Here is a 15,803-nt window from a genome sequence, read left to right as displayed (position 1 = left end):
ACTCGGACCTGCTTAGACAGCAGACAAAGAGCAGGAAGAGAAAGATGACAGGACGTGGTTGCTAATTTTTTCACAATCGTATTCACCAATTGGATGCTGACATTGCAGGCAATTTAGCAGACAGGCTCAATTTCTTTTCCCCTTAGCTACCATCAGTTCTGAGGAAAGGTCACTGGACCCATAACATTAACTTTTTCTCTCCACAGATGCTGCCAGACCTGTTAAGCTTTTCCAGTAATGTTGGTTTTTGTTTCTGATTTACAGTATCTGCAATTATTTATTTAGGCTCAAGGCAGGATCTACCCTATATGAAACTACGTATAAGAGTGCTGGTACTAAAAACGGAGAATAAGTTAGTACAGGAATCAGATCCAAAGAATGTGAAGCTAGATACTAGTTCTGCCTCAGAGAATTCAGAAGAAGATTTAAATGTTCCAGTCTTGCGTGTGTTTGGGTTTTCTAGGTGCTTTATGTTTGAAGTGTGCAAAGGTTCTTTGGAGGGTGTTACAGTGCTCTTGCAATTTGCTCTCCAACATAGTATGAAGGTGGTTGAGGCATCTATCTGAACAGTGATAGTGGAAGATGAACTTCTTGTCTTGTCACAGGAAGACAGTGCTCCTTATATCTCTACCACTCAACCAGTGCCCTTTTTGTTGTCCATTAGCTAGCCCAGATTTCTGCAGCTCATGTCAAGATGGTGCAGTTTACCGAGTTGCTTTGGGTTATCCTCCAAAATGAGTTAGTGGTTACAGTTGCTGCAATGATTCATGAATTATTTGTTCACACACAGCTTGCATAGAAAGAGCTTATCTAAGTTTCAGCCTCCCTTCCACTTTCAACAGCTTCTCTTGTTCCATGTGGCATCCACTAATTCTGAGTCACATCAGGCCAATTAAAAGCAACTGGTTTGTGCACAACATCTTAAGTTGGCAAAGTCCTGGTCCATGTAACGTACGTCCATGTGTTTTGGATTTTTGAAATTTAACAGGCTTCAAAAGCACCTAAAAATGTCTGTTTATAATACTTTTGATTTGTAGTTATTAATTTTTGTTGCTCCACATATTTATAGCAAGTGACAAGAACAGTATAAAATCAGTAGAAATGGAAAACAAAAACAATTTGAACAGATGGTTAAAAAAATTGTCTGTTATTCAAAGGCTCATAACTGCTAGAATGTGGTAACCCAAGAGGCAGTTCTAGATGACTCAGGCTCAGAAATAATGTAGAAAGTGAGGCAAAGATGACCATTTCCAGAGACAATGAAGGAGACTGCATAAGAACCAGGAGATTTTCACTTATTGGAGTGGTTCAATGAACATAAAATTTGTGAGTCACATCAGGAGATATTAAGGCAGATGGCCAAAAGCTTGGTCAAAGAAATAGGTCTTAAGGTGCATTTTAAAGGAGGGAAGGTAGACAGATTTTAAGGAGGGAATTTCAGAAATTAAATTTTAAAACAACTTGCCTGTCAAAACCAGGGTTTTAGTGAAACACAAATAGAATGCTGGAGAAATGCAGCAGGTCTGGCAGCATCTGTAGAGAGAAAAAGACAGAGTTGACATTGAGTCACTCCAGCACTGTACTTTTGTTTCTGATTTCCAGTATCTGCAGTTTACTTCAGGGTTTTAATGATCCTGATCAAGCAGCCATGATAGACCTGCACGGAGCTGGCTGATTGACATTTTTATTGGTAACAAGGACGCTCAAAGTCACATACAAAGATTGAAAACTTAGGATTTGTTTGTAGAACTTATGGAGTAAATAGGACAGGGCGAGGAATAGGAATGTTAGTAAAGGGTTCCAATTATTATTCTAGAATGTAAGGTTACCCTTTTGAGTTGTTTTGAAACAGAATTTACATCGATATAGTCAAGAAATAGGAAGGAAAATTACAAACTTACAGCCTGATTTACAGGCCACAAAACAGTAGTGATACAAAAGAGCTGCTGACAACTCATTTTATATATAAATATATAAATATATATATATTATATATTATACACACACACAGATCAATAACACTGGTTAATTTTAAGTATTCAAAAATAGACTAAAATAAAGACAATTAATTCTTTCAGCATCAGTATATTTCTAATCATACAATGAATGAAGCTTTACTTAGTTCAATACTGGAAAATAAAGTGAGTAAATGACTAATATGAGAAGAACTACTCAGAAATAACAACCACATCACAGTAATATTTGACTTAAGAATAGAAAAAGATGTTCTGGACTGGGAAAAGTAAAGACTAATTAAGGAAGTAGGATTTCAGTTCAAAATTACTTGTGTGGAAAACTAAGTAAACAAGTTAATGATTAATAATGAGAAATTTGTGAAATGGAAAATGAGCAGTGGCCTTTTGGTATTACCGCTGGACTGTTAATCTGAAGACAGAGTGTTTGGGGAGCTGGTTCAAATCTCACCACGGCAGATGGTGGAATTTGAATTCAATGAAAAATCTGGAATTATGACTTTAAGAATCCATAACTGATTGTTGGAAAAACCCATCTGGTTCACTAATGTTCTTTAGGGAAAGAAACTGGGCTGGCCTATAAATGACACCAGACCCACAACAATGTTGTTTACTCTTAACTGCTCTCTGGGTCCTTACGGATAGGCAATAAATGCTGACCTAGCCAGCAATGCCCTCCTCCTGTGATTGAAGTTTGAAAAATGAAAAAATGTGAGCTGAATAGAGGTTAAAAAGTGAATACATTCCTGTAAAGTGAAAAGGCATTTCAAAAATATTAGAATTGCATAAATAACAACATTTTATCAATTAAACAATAAGATGTAGTTTGTACAGCAAATAATACTGCAAGCAGTTTAAAACTGAATAACCCATCATAATTAGTCACCTATTAGTGGTCCTTCCAATTTCCTCACTGATAAGATTGCTCAATAAAACTGTATTCAGACTTCTCATGTAATTTTTATTTAATTCTGTGTACATCATATTCGATTTTGTGCTGGTTTAACTGATTTCAATAGCAATAAAAAGCCACAGGTACCATATAGACTTGGAAACCACAGACAGGAAGTGAGGGGTTAGTAGTTGAACAGACAAGGCTGTGAACTTCTGACCTTGGCTATAAGTGCGCTAAAATCCATGTCTGAAAAGCTAATACATGTTGCGGTGTGCCAACTTGCTATACCATGCACGCAATGTAGCAAACACAAAATACTGAACTATTTTCAGAAAGGACCCGCCATTAAAGTCTTTCATCACAGTTTAGTAAAATGCAGTTGAATCATAGAATCAAATCTTTTTCTTCATCTGCATAAGCAATGGAATTATCACAAGTGCTTTAATGTGTAGCCTTTCTGGGTCAATGATAAGTGATAAACTTTCATGCACCCACTACACTTGAATTCTAAGCTAACATCTCGTGGGACATTACATTGCTGATTTTTTAGATTGATGTCACTTATCCAGTGTGGTTTTTCACATTCCATGAAGACAGAACCTATAACTTAACTGCAGTTTCACTCCTCTGAGCATGATTCAATTTAGGTACAAGATAGTCTTGCAAAAGTAGTTTCACTCCTTGTTAAATTCATATTTGTAGCAGGCACCAAATGAATGATTTCTGACTTTAAAATGAAGTATTTCCTGAAATTTAAATTCTATTTCTGTAAAAGACTGGACTGTCATATTGGCTTTTTCTAATTTATCCACAGGCTTGCTCAAAGTAATCAATGACATACTTTATAATTAAATCAGTGGTTGATCCATTCCTCTTGATATAGTAAACCACTTAATCTTCTCAAAAATACTAATCTACCAATCTTAGTACTTTTATTCTTTGTCTACAGGTTGCCCCTTGGTGATAATATTGCAAAGAACAGGTAATATTCTGGACATATCCCTGATGACCAGCTCTACTTCTCCACTGTCATTTGGTGGACTAATGAACACTGGCTTAACATTGCCAAGACCTAGACCAAATTACCCTGTTTTGCAGAGACAAACTACTCTTAACCCCTTAGCCTGCACTTCCATATCCTTTCCTACCTATTCGCTTTGGCTGAACTTGTGCAGAACATTTGGTGTTTGGTTTGACTCGAAGCTGAGCTTCAAAAGATCCCATGTTCCATTTGCACTCATCACTGATCTGAAATATCACTCACCTCTGTCCCTACATTACTGTTATCTCTGGTGAAACTCTCATTTGTGCTATTCAAGGCATTTCACAAATGTTAATGTGTGCCTCTACGATATGTCGGGGAGGGTGATCAGGAAAACCCCTGCAAAAAATTCACCCACAATGTATATTTATTATAATGTTAAAATTAACTTCAAAAGTTTTGTTTGCAGAACTCTGAGGAAGCTGCTTTTAGATCTTTATAGGTCATGCTTGTGCCACATTTTCTTGTTAGTCTGAGTGCTCATGTAACTGAGACAAGTGTATTTTTTCTCCAAAAATCACATTCGATAACAGTGAGTAAAGCAAATTACATCACAGAATCAAAAAATCCCTACAGTGCAGATAGAGGCCATTTGGCCCATCGAGTTGGCAGACAGACACGCGGCAAATAAACTCCACACTGACAGTCACCTAAGGCTAGGATTGAACCCAGGTGCCTGGCACTGTGAGGCAATAGTGATAAGCCCTGTGTTACGATTTTACAAAGTCATGCATGTTTTATAAGCAGACTATTTCTCGCCTTGATCTGGGAATCTGTTCTTAAAACAGATTTCATTTAGTTCTTTAAAGTGATGCGCAAAGATTGCTTGACTGTGTTGTGAGAACACGGAAATACCTGTAAAAGCTATTTAGAATCTTCTGGAATCTGCATGGAGCATGGTCAAGGCAAGTTCAGATATTGTCAGAACGAGACAAAGGTTGAGAGAATAAAACAGAGAACTTATCCAAAGTGGGAATTCAGCTGGCATATCTTTTTCCAGATATAGTCAGATTCAGATCAGACCTGTTAAATAAGTTAAAACAGCCTGATTAAAAAGGCAGTTACTTGATATTGTTAGTTAGCATTCAAAATTCTGAGACTAAATGGTGAGCTGATAAATTGGGACTAGTTTAGTTTGGGATTACATTCAGCATGGACTAGTTGAACCGAACGGTCTGTTTCCATGCTGTGTGACTCTATAAGATAGCTTTCATGCATCACACAGTTAGTAAACAACATGGTGGTTGAGAGTGGAGACTTCAATTAAGAAACACAAAAGTCAAATGAGTGAAATTGGAATTTGGTGCTAACCAGGACAATGTGGTGCTTTAACTAAAGTTTACAGCGAGAAGTCAAGTCTTTAGAGTGAAAGATGAGCCAGGGAGGAAAAAAAAGGCACAGATTGTGAATCCAGTAGTGAGGCCAGCAGCAGCGTGACATGCAATAACAATGTGATGCGAGTGCTGGGAAAGAGGTTGATTGGTCAGTAGGATTGGTGAATAGTTCTGAAATAATTGTAAGATTTTCACTTTTGTGAAGTTTGTGTTTTTCTTCTCTCTTTGCTCAAATTGCTGTTAAGTATATGGTTATACTTTAATTATAAGTTTTATATTAAAAACTGTAAAGTGGAAAGAACGGAGAATCTCAAGTAATTAATTACTAAATTAAATCAATCATGATCATGATGACAGGCTATGTTAACTTACTTACTGGCTTTATCCAAATCTGATATTAACTCGAAAACTGAATTTAGAAATAAACATACCAGCTGAATTCCCACCAAGGTGATCCAGCACAAACAGATCTGAAGTAACAAGTTTGTAGCTGGAGGATCTGAGGTGAGGAGCTGGAGGCTGAGTCGTAAATGTTGTGCCACATCAGGGAAAGTGATAGTTGCCTGGACACTGATTCATAACATGGATCATCACACTCCTCAGTTTAGATAATGTGACCAGGCAGAGGTGGGTGTGAATACAGATGGAGGCAAGTACAGGGACCCAGGTGGTTGCTTTTGAGGAGCGTTAGACCCTGCAATTGTCCTAAGATTCTTCCATGCTGTGCAGATGACAGATAGTCGCCAGCTCTGCTGAAGAGTCGTCCAGACTTGAAATGTTAGGTCGCTTCCTCTCCATGAATGCTGCCTGATTTCCAAGGAGCAGGAAAATCAACATTTCGGGCAAAAGTCCTTCATCAATCCTGATTTTCCTGCTCCTCGGATGCTGCCTGACCGGCTGTGCTTTTCCAGCATCACTCTAATCTAGACTCTGATTTCCAGCATCTGCAATCCTCACTTTTGCCACTGAGATTTCCAGCATTTTTTGATTTCAGTACAGCTTCCACCATCTGCTGTAATTTGCTCCTACCTGGTGGTAGTCACCAGTTTCTTTTTCAGGAAAATTAATCTCACTGCATGTTCGTAAAGTCATAGAGCATATTTTAAATATTCTTAGTAGAATCATATTTTCATATAAATAATAAAGCACTGAATATTCTGCTATTATTTTGCTGAAGATTACTACCAATTTAACTGTGTTTCTGAAGAACAAGAGCCAATGATTGTCCACAGAAAGGCAACAGCAGCTCTGGCAACCTATGATAACTAGAATAGATCAGAAGTTCCACTCCAATCTCTCTGTGGACTTGTACTTTAACCTAACTACAAGGAGTCCTAGCAACATGAAATCTAGAGCTGCAATCCAGCTCTAGGGTGTTATGTGTCAGACTTGCTACATACTTCAATAAAACTGACATTGCTATCATGCATATTATATTTTGAACTTCAATCTAATTGTACACTTTAACGACTGGAAAATCTGATCACTCAAGGTTATCCAACCTATTTTGTGGATTAAAACCATTCCCTCATCTTAACAGGCAACAAAAGAACACTGCTGAAAATGTGTTGCTGGAAAAGCGCAGCAGGTCAGGCAGCATCCAAGGAGCAGGAGAATCGACGTTTCGGGCATGAGCCCTTCTTCAGGAATGAGGAAAGTAGGCTAAGATAAAAGGTAAGGAGGAGGGACTTGGGGGAGGGGCGTTGGAAATGCGATAGGTGGAAAGAGGTCAAGGTGAGGGTGATAGACCGGAGTGGGGGTGGCGGCGGAGAGGTCAGGAAGATGATTGCAGGTTAGGAAGGCGGTGCTGAGTTCGAGGGATTTGACTGAGACAAATTTTCCAGCAACACATTTTCAGCTCTGATCTCCAGCATCTGCAGTCCTCACTTTCTCCTCCAACAAAAGAACACTCCAGAGTGATAAGAGTCAGTACCCTGCCCTAAACCAATGAAAGGGGTAGTTTCCAATTTGAATGAATCAGAAATCTAAGCAGAATCTCACACTGTTCCAAGGTTTGAGAAGCAAAGTGGGCGGTGGCAACTTCATTGGGTGAGGCGCCAAAAATCAGAGTCCTGACTAGCATGAAAGTTTGCAATGACATTTTTGGAACTTTCAAATGTATTAAGTTTTGAATAGGCAAGCATGCTTTTGCATTCTCATTAAAGTGGCCAATGTGCAGGAATTAAAATGCCTCCTTCGAATTAAGTTCTCCACAAGTGAGCAATATGTGATTTCAGATTTATAATTGTACATAAAAGATGTCCTGCCAGGTGAGGTTCTGTGCTTGCTTCACTTTGGAGTAGCTGGTGATTTGCCGTCTTTGGTGACTGTTTATTTAAATCATGACCAAGATTAGGCAATGGTAGTTTAAGTTGCACAGAACAAGGAGGCTGACTGAGGGAAGGAAGCTGGAGTATTACGGGCAGAGGTAAAGAGACGGGCCAATGGTAGAAGTCTGCCTGGCAAAAGGGACTAAGGCTGACTGGGGAACAGCCACAATATGGAGCTGTAGGTGGCCAATCCAAGAGACTGAGTGATGGTCTTGGCTTGCAAGGAATGACTGCTTGCCAAGGAGCCCTTTGAAAACAATGCCAGGACCTCTGATCCTTTATAGCAATGGCAAGAGTGTAACTTCCAAACTGCAACCACCACAAGATTCACCATGTGTTCATAGATATTATTTGTTGCGAATGAGGTGATTATGCAAAAAAGCTCCCCAAATGGAACTGCCACTCACTTTCGTGCATGTCACTGATCTTAGAAACATAGAATCCTGACAGTGCAGATTGAGGCCTTTTGAGTCTGCACCAATCCTCCGAAGAGCATCCCACCCAACACACTTGCAAGCTTATCCCTGCAATTCTGTGTTAACCATGGCCCATGCACCTAGCCAACACATACCAGGACAATTTAGCATGGTCAATCCACCTAAGCTGCACAACTTTAGACTGTGTGATGAAACTGGAGCACCTGGCAGAAAACCCACGTAGACACATTTACACTCCACAAACAGTCACCCAAGGCTGGAATCAAACCAGGGTCCCTGGCATTGAGAGGCAGCAGTGCTATCTACTGAGAGAATGTGCTGTCAAAATTAGTGCTTTTGGGCAATGTATTCCATTGTGCATTCCATCATAAATGCTGAGCTGTGAAACAACAAAGGATGCACAACAAATATGAACACTATTTGGAACCTTATTTGGAAACAACTTTAAAATGGGAAAAGTCGCATGGTGAGACAGCCACATTTTTACAGTCTACTTAAAAGTTATTCTAACAGCAGTTTGCTGATGACATCTACCAAAGCCATCAGAACCATCAGTTTAGCAACTGTGTAAATTAGCCGCAAGATATCAAGCAACCAAACTACTCAACTTGCTATAGGGAGGAGACTATTAAACTGGAAAGGGTGCAGAATTTACAAGGATGCTACTGAGATGAGAGGGTTTCACTTATAAGGAGAGGCTGGGACTTCTTTCCCTGCTGTGTAGGAGGTTGCATTATAGAGGGTTAGAAAATTATGACAGATGTAGTTAAGCTGAATCGCAAAGAGCTTTTCCCTAGTGTGGGGAATTCAAAACTAAACAGCATAATTTTGAGATGAGAAGGACAACCTTTTAATACAAAGTTTGGTGGGTATATGGAATGAGCTGCCAGAGGAAGTGGTAGATACAGGTACAATTACAACATTTGGATGGATACATGAACAGAAGTTCAGAGATATATGGGCCAAATGCAGGCAAATGCGACTAATTTAGTTTGGGAAATCTGGTAGCCACATAGGAGTTGAATCGAAGGGTCTGTTTCCATGCTGCATGTCTCTATGACCTGTGAACAAATCCCTGGAAGTTAGACTGGAAAACGTAAAATCTGATGTAAAAACCAAAAGAAGTGCAGATGTTGCAAACCAGAAATAAAAAGACATTGCTGGGAAAACTTAACAGGTCTGGCAGCATCTGTGGAGACATCAGAATTAAAGTTTCAGGGTCCAATGACCTCCACTGGTCCTGAAACATTTACTCTGATTTCTCTCCAAAGATCCTGCCAAACCTGCTGAGCAGCAGGTCAGGCAGCATCCAAGGAGCAGGAGCAAAACCTGCTGATTTAGTTCCCCATCCCATTCAGCTATTGTACTCTATGCTACTTTCTCCCCACCCCCACCCTCCTCTCATTTATCTCTCCACCCTTCAGGCACTCTGCCTGTATTCCTGATGAAGGGCTTTTGCCCGAAACGTCGATTTTCCTGCTCCTCGGATGCTGCCTGAACTGCTGCGCTTTTCCAGCACCACTCTAATCCAGAACATAAATAGGAAGGGTTTAGAGGGACATTGGCAAATGGACTAGATTAATTTAGGATATTGGGTCGGCATGGATGTGTTGGACCAAACGGTCTGTTTTTGTGCATCCTACCATCTCTTCTGAAAGACCCTAATTTTTGCACTCTGCCCCCTAATACTAGAAGCTCCAATCAGAGAATCAGAGCAATCTAACTATGTGTCTATACGTGTGTCTGTAAGAGTGAATGTGCAAGATGTCATAGCATTCAAGGTAAGTGAGACAGTAAACAAACTTTAAACTCATGAAAAGTTGTTTCCATAATCCAAGGGTAAGAAATGGCACATCTCTTTCCACAAAAAAAATGTTAACCTTGGGTAGTAACAGAGCATGCACATTCTGCCTGTGTCAATGGCAGCGTCTCCCACATGACCCAAATAAAACGTAAAATCAACAGACAAATGTGAGGAAAAATACCTTGTCTGAATCTGCAAAACATTTTCACAAAAAGAAACCTTTACTTGAGGATGTGATAAGGCTAAAATACTAAAGAAGAATTTTTATTGTCTGTTTTCCTTCTGATAGTCCCAAATACATTATTATGGACTGGGACAGGCAATTTGATTACCCTTTTTCCAAGCCATGGCCACTTTACCACCATAAACTTAGTTATTTTGTCACTTTTTGCTCATGGCCAATATGCTGGGATAATTTCAATCCATATGCAAGTACAAATCCACCTTGCATCTATTAAGCTTGAAGCCATGGGGCATATAAAGAGAATGGTGTATCAAACTAAATTTGCAAAACACCAGGGCTCCTCTGGACCGCCTGACAAATCTAAATATTGAAGGAGAATTTAAAAAGAAATGTTTCAAAACTCTGGATGTTTTTATCGATGTTCTCTTAAAACATTCAAAAGATAAAGAAACTACATTAACAATGAAAGAGGGGATGAAAGTGGGACAGTAGTGAGGTTATGAACAAGGTTACAGAAGACAACTAGGGCAGTAAACGTAAGATGAAAAATAAAAATATCAAAAACAGTTAAGGTATAGTCGAACGTTCATCAGACATTTAAGCAGCAAAAGGAAAATCCAGGCACGAGCAAGTTAACTGACAAATTAGCAAAATAAAATCACTCCAGATAGGCACTGAGATGTCTGGTCACCGAAATAGAATCTTGCTTCAGCTTTCACTGAAGACAAATATAATAACAGTGAAAATGGAAAGAAAGAGAAAACACTGGATAAACTGAAAAAAAGACTTCAGGTGGATTGCACCTGTAGATGGTTAAAATAGACAGGATAGCAGAGACATTGGTATTCTCATATAAAATGCAATAGAGAAAGAAATAGTGATACAGGATTAGTAGGCAGAAAATAAAGCATACTACCTCATGAAATTTAACTTAATGACAGAAGCAGGAAACATACTAGATTCTTTGTTTAAAGGATCAGAGTTTGAAGTCACATTACACCAGATTATAGTCCAACAATTGATTCGAGATCACAAGCTTTCAGAGCACTGCTCCTTTGTCAGGTGAAGCAGTGTTTCAAAAGCTTGTTATTTCAAATAAACCTGTAGAACTATAACCTGGTGATGTGTAACTTGTGACTTTGTCCAGGGCAAAAGTGAGAACGCCTCATCTTCCGCCTCGGAACACTTCAACCCCTGGGCATCAATGGGGACTTCACCAGTTTCCTCATTTCCCCTCCCCCCCACTTTATCAGAGTTCCAACCTTCCAGCTCAGCACTGTCCACATGACCTGTCCTACCTGCCAATCTCCCTTCCCACCTATCCGCTCCACCCTCCCCTCCACCCCCACCCCACCCCATTTATCTCTCCATCCTGGAGGCTTCCTGCCTCTATTCCTGATGAAGGGCTTTTGCCCAAAACATCGATTTTCCTGCTCCTCAGATGCTGCCTGACCTGCTGTGCTTTTCCAGCACCACTCTGATCTAATTCTTGTGTCTTTGTCCATCCTAGTGCAACATTGGCATCCCAACATAAAAGGATCAGGTAACAATACAGCCAGAGAAGGAAAATATAATAAAGGTCATCAGGGACTTCTTAAAAGATAGTAAAGTTTAACCAATCTTGTTGAATTCTTTGATGAAATACTTGAAAGAGTTGCTAGAAATGATATGGAAATGGCATACATGTGGTCTGAGGCGGCTTTCTTTAATAAGGTATCATATAAGACAGACTTGACAAAATGTCAATGTGCAAGGAAATACATGCTAGGAAACAGAATTGATTGCAGAGAAGTTTGGAATTAGAAGGTGCTTCTCAGATCGGCAGACAGTGTGCTTCACAGGGATCTGTGTTGTGGCTAATGTTCACAATACATAAATGGTTTGGATACACTAACTGGAAGTATGGTGTTGCAGATGATACTAACTTGTAGTAAAGCTAATAATGTGAAACATTTAAACATCTTTGTAGTGTGACTGGATAAATGATAAGTAAAGTGGCAAATTATGAGATCAATTATTGGTAGGAGGGATAAGGAGACCATTATTTCTTGGCTGTAAAAAAAACTAAATCGAAAAGAGGATCAAAAACATTTGTAAATACAGAAACATAAATGACCACAAGAAATAATGCAATTTGGTAAGGACATAAGAGTTGCGATCAAAGTACTGCAGATCACTTTTAAAGAAATCAGAAGTCAAGACACAATGTTATATTTATATCAAATCTCGGTCAGACAATACCTGAAATGTGCATGTGTTTGGTCTCTAAATTACAGAAAAAGATGTTAAAACACTGTTACAAGTACATAAAACAATTCTGGTGGCATCTTTACAAATGAGAGGATGCAACTAATAGAGAAGAATGAGACTGCACTTCTCTCCTGAACAAGAACCGGTCAGGGCACTTGCCGAGACAAGGAAAGTCCTGAATGCACAAATCCAAAGCCAGAGATAGTGTCCCAGATTGTAAGATTCCTGTTTTAGTCAGTTTGAAGATGGACGTGAGGTCTTCATATTTTTTTTAAATGTCATTTATCAAAAGCCATTCACCTCATACAAATTCCTCCAAATACTTAAACTTTTATAAAAGTAAACATTTCATTCAAATTCTCAGTTTGTTATTAAAACAAACATTTGTAGCCTTGCATCAAAGCTTTAAAACAACTTGGAGCTGACTATCAAACTGTGAACTGACATGGTAATATAAATTATAAAATCAGTTACACAATAGAAATCCTATCATAATAACCCTCAAGCTTATGTCCACAAAAATAAATCAGCACACATCTTCCTTAAATTGAAGATTTTTTAAAATTTAAAGCGGAAGAGATTTAAATTACAACTCCAATGAGATTTCAACGCCGTAACATCATGATAGCTTAAATGATTTTATCCATTTTGTTTACACAAATTAATGTTTATTTTTAACAAACCCACAGGCTACTTTACTCCTTCTACCCAAAAGGATGTTTTATTTCTCCAAAGGGTCATATCATTTATTGGACAGTTGTTTTGAAAATCACATTATTACTACACGTGTAGATGCATCTGTCAACCACAAAATCTGGGGGTTGGGGAGGGGGCTGTCAGACGTTATGTCAGACAGGTGGTTTTCAGTAAATTCTACCAGATCCAATGAGAGAGCCCAGCATTTGTAAATGAGGAACTCAGGGGATCGCAGATGATCTTTAACGAGTGTAATTGACAATGCCCAACAGGATGTTACTTCCATGCTGGGGATTTTTTCCCCCTAAACATGGAACTGTTTTCTCTCCAATTTTCCCTTCCTTTCCACTCCCAGCATCATGACCACTCCAGACATAATATCACTTATCCACAATTGTGCACTTTTTCACATTCACACTCTTTCACATTCTCATCGTCAGTAATGTTAATAGCACAGGAGGAAATTATTTAAATTTTGCCTCATTAAATTTATGTTCACGGACTATGTCTGGTGGTGCATTTGTAGTGCAGAGGTTAACCTCCAAGCTAGAAACTGATGGTTCAAATCCAACTCTAGACTGGATGGCCATGTGTTTACCAACTATGATTGATACAGCTGATGACTTGCAGTAAGAGCAGCACACAATCTCCTGGTCAGTCATACTGCAGAAAGCAACAGAAAGCAATGCACCTTGATAAGTATTACCATTGACCAGCATGGTTGCATATGCCCTCTGAAGGCATGGTACCAGAGGTGTAAGAGTGAGGGAAGAGATGTGTGTTGGAGAGAATTATGTGACAGAAGCAGCAAAAGTATGGTGTGAGAGAGACAGCGAGAGTGTGGTGTGCAAGTGAAACAGAATGACAGAGAAAGGGAGAGAGGGAGAGAGAGAAAGAGCACAAGACATCGAGTTTAAAAGAGAGAAAGCGAATAAGCAAGAGAGGTGTGTGTGAAAGAGAGTGCAAGAGAATGACGTGAGATAGAGCAAGAGAATGGTAAATGTGAGAGAGACAGACAGACAGTGGTGTAAGAAAGTCAAAGGGCGCAGAAAAGCAAGCAAGTGAGAGCGTGCAAAAGAGACAGCAAGAAAGTGAAAGGTGTGAGAGACTGAATGAGTGTGTCAATGTGGGAATGAATGATATCTCCTGTTCACTGCGTCATTTTTCAGGTAGGTAGGGAGGTCAATGCAAGCAACAGATTGCTCTGCAGCCACTAACAAAATTTGATCGGTTGACTAGGGCTACATTTCTTCAGGATAGCTTTCTTCTGCCAGGTCCTAAATTTCCCATTCTCTCTTAAAATGACTTTTCCTCAGCAATGCCTTTCATCTAATGACCTACTCTAGCAACCAATAGCAGGTGAGGGTGAATGCGAGTCAAGGTCAGAATTTAGCCTTGCAAAGATTTATGCTTGATGGTTTAATAATTTTCTATCAGAGCTACAAGGTCAAAGGAAGTGGAGGGGAATTTTATTTTTGATTTAGAATCCATTAAAATAGTGTGCTTAAAATAAAGTTGTTGGCATGCAGTAAAATTGACTAACTTCTATTTTTCTTTCTATTTCAGACCACCATGAGAATTCAGGAATTGAATATGTTTACACTAAAACTTTTTTTAAAAACCACATTCGATCTTTCCCCCAGATTCTTTTGGAAATCTCAGGGAATTCATTACTCCAGTGGGAACGGCTGTATTTCCTACAGATTAAGAAAAGCTTCAGTGACATATAGAGACATTTATGCACTAAATTTGGAACTGTGTTAGGAGATAATACAGCATAATATTCAAACAATCATATTTTCAATTAAGGATATATCAAAGTTTTGTAACAAATCTGGTATACCTTGTAAAATGTTTCATCATCTATCTTTTCGGTCGTATGTATTTAGATTTATCATTACCAACATTAAACATCAATATAATAAGTATCAAAAATCTAGCTAAACAAGTACAACGTGCTTGCAGTAGAACAGGTTGATAAGATATTTTGTTTAAACATGGCAGGTTATGATATTAACTTGAATATTTGTGAACCAAGTTTCAGAAGTAACTTTGAAAAAGGAACTTGATACATTCTTTAAAGCAAGAGTGGGATTAATTGTATAGCTCTTCTCCTGAGCCAGTATAATCACGATGGACAGAATGACCTTCTCCAGTGGCGTAAGGTCCAAAATTTTAATATTTATTGTATCTAGCACTAAGACAAGTACTACAAAATCTGGTGCCGAGAGTTTGATTTAAAAGTGTGAATACTGAAAATAACAGTTATATGTAAAAATGGTATTTCATGATGATGTATACTAGAGAGAAGTATTTTCATTAGGACTACAGTTAAGCTATGACATAAAGAAATCTGGACCTGGGAACATTGGAATTAGCAACAAAAGTAAGCCATTCAGCCTTTCAAGTTTGCTCCACTATTCAATGAGTGAATGGCGAATCTGTTTGCATTCCAAATTCCACATTTCCATCTACCAGGAACTTGCTTCCACCTTAAAAGTATTCAATGACTCCACATCCATCGCCTCCTGACGTAGATGACTTCAGAGCTGCAAACGCTTAGAGGGAAAAAAAATCCCTTCATCTTTGTCCCAAACTGGGCAATCCCTAACTTTAAAAATGTTCCCAAGTTATGAACCAATCTACGGATGGAAACATTCTGCTGTGGTTCTGTTTGCCGAGCTGGAAGCTTTTGTTGCAAATGTTTCATCCCCTGTCTAGGTGACATCCTCAGTGCTTGGGAGCCTCCTGTGAAGCACTTCTGTGGTGCTTCCTCCGGCATTTATAGTGGCTTGTCCCTGCCGCTTCCGGTTGTCAGTTTCAGCTGTCCGCTGTAGTGGCCGGTATATTGGGTCCAG

The 15,803-nt window shown here is 39.0% G+C and overlaps 1 protein-coding gene across 5 annotated transcripts in view; it reads right to left on the bottom strand.

Moving 5' to 3' along the window:
* The window catches only part of pparg (peroxisome proliferator-activated receptor gamma), a 159,189-nt gene that overhangs the window by 54,403 nt on the left and 88,983 nt on the right, over positions 1–15,803 (bottom strand). For 2 of the 5 annotated variants that reach the window (XM_043707949.1, XM_043707952.1), the window contains one exon: positions 1,466–1,533. The exons of 2 other annotated variants lie outside the window; for them this stretch is intronic. The gene's annotated coding sequence lies outside the window, so the exon portion shown is untranslated. Of the gene's footprint in view, positions 1–1,465; positions 1,534–4,765; positions 4,934–15,803 lie in introns of all 5 variants that reach the window. One more of the 5 variants, XM_043707951.1, reaches the window with a different exon arrangement.

This window comes from Chiloscyllium plagiosum, chromosome 18 (genome assembly GCF_004010195.1).
Source record: "Chiloscyllium plagiosum isolate BGI_BamShark_2017 chromosome 18, ASM401019v2, whole genome shotgun sequence".
NCBI lineage: Eukaryota > Metazoa > Chordata > Chondrichthyes > Orectolobiformes > Hemiscylliidae > Chiloscyllium > Chiloscyllium plagiosum.
This window is presented reverse-complemented; position numbering and strand designations above follow the sequence as displayed.